Source organism: Hipposideros armiger, unplaced genomic scaffold (genome assembly GCF_001890085.2).
Source record: "Hipposideros armiger isolate ML-2016 unplaced genomic scaffold, ASM189008v1 scaffold_568, whole genome shotgun sequence".
NCBI classification, from domain to species: domain Eukaryota; kingdom Metazoa; phylum Chordata; class Mammalia; order Chiroptera; family Hipposideridae; genus Hipposideros; species Hipposideros armiger.
In genome coordinates, this window is record NW_017731918.1 from 935,852 (window position 1) to 937,864 (window position 2,013).

A 2,013-nucleotide genomic window follows, 5' to 3' on the forward strand; every position below is an offset into this window, starting at 1 on the left:
CATTGTTCTGTACACCTGAAACTAACAATAAAAAAAATAAATTTAATCAAAATTTAAAAAACGAAACAAAACAAACAAACAAAAAACATAAGGTGGTTCAATGCATAAGAAAACAAAACCCTTAAATATGCTGCCTACAAGAGGCTTCAGATTGAAAGTCACACAAAGACTGAAAGTAAAGAGATGTGAAAAGTTACTTCATGGAAATGAAAACAGAACAATAAAATAAAACCGGGATAGCAATACTTATAGCAGACAAAATAGACTTTTAAAAAAGGCTATAACAAGAGATGAAGGAGGACCCAGTAATCCCACTGTTGGGTATTTATCCAAAGAAACCCAAAAATGCTACTTCAAGGGGACATGTGCATCCATATGTTCATTGCAGCATTATTTACAATGGCCAAAATGTGGAGGTAGCCTGGGTGTCCATTGGATGAATGGTTAAAGACGAGGTGGTACACATATACAATGAAATATTGTTTGGCCATGGAAGGGAATAGGTTCTTATTATCTGCGACAGCACGAATGGACCTGGAGCGTATTATGCTGAATGGAGTATGTCAGACAGAGTAAGACAAATGCAATACGATTTCTCATATATGTGGAATTTAAAGAACAAAACAAACAAACAAAACGGGTGCAAACTTATAGATACAGAGAACATTTTGATGGTTGCCAGATAGGAGGGGGGTTGGAAGTGGGTGAAAAAGGGGGAGGGATTAAGAAGTACAAATTGGTTATTACACAATAGTTATGGGGATGTGGGGTACAGCATAAGGAATATAGTCAATAACATTGTAATAACTATTTGGTGTCAGAAGGGTACCAGATTTTGTGGGTGATAGATGGGAGGTTGGGGGGGGCAGGGTGAAAAAGATGAAAGGATTAAGAAGTACAAATTGGTAGTTACAAAATAATCATGGAGATATAAAGCAAAACATAGGAGATATAGCCAATAACATGGTAACAACTATATACAGTGCCAGGTGAGTAGTGGTCACTTCTTAAATTATACAAATGTCTAACCACTATGCTATACACCTGAAATTAATATAAAATCCTATTGAATGTAATTGAAAAATTAAAAAGGGGAGGAGGTGAAGGGCAATAAGTGGTCCAAATTTTCATGTATAAAACAAGTCATGGGGATGTAATGTACAGCATGGGAAATATAGCTAATAATATTGTGACAGCATGGTATGATGTCAGATGGTTGCTGGACTTATCATGGTGATCATTTCTTTAGGTAAAGAAATGTTGAATAACTATGGTGTACACCTGAAAGAGTTATAATGTGTGTTATCTATATTTTTTAAATAAAAATAGAAAATAAGAGAGATGCAAGAAAAAAGAATGATTGATTTCAGTAATAGTGACATGAATAAATTATTTCCTGCTATTAAGATATTTTTAAGCTGAGTTCTTTATTATTTCCATCAGTTTTACCATCTACTCACTATCCTTCTACTAAGCTCCTTTTTCCATTTAAAAGAAGTAGTCATGGTGCATTCATTTTCATGAGGGCATATCTAAAATTCACAAACCTTAAAATCTATCTAGTGCAGCCTCTCAAAAACCCAGATAGATGTCTATGTCCCCTATTCCTATAAACTCCATCATTCTTTGACTGATAAAATATAACATACAGAAATACAAAAAATAAAATTTATAATAACTGTTGTGGACCACAACAGATATGGAGGAGGGGGAAAAATGGTTAAGGGGGAAGTTTTAGGGATATCTCTGCTGGAGGGATGGTGTGATGATTCAATCACAGAGTCATTATTTGAGCCAACCCAAGGAAAGCATTTAACCAGGCTTTCTGATCTAGGGTGCAGGTAAAGAGTGGATTTATTTTCCAAATTTGAGGGTAAAAGTTAGCACTGTTACTAATATACAGGGATAAAATTGGTGCACTGTCCCAGGCAAACAGGAACTATCTGGAGTACTTAGGTAGGTATCAACTCATGAGCTTCCAGCTATAAAATTGTCACTGCAGTGGACTATTGG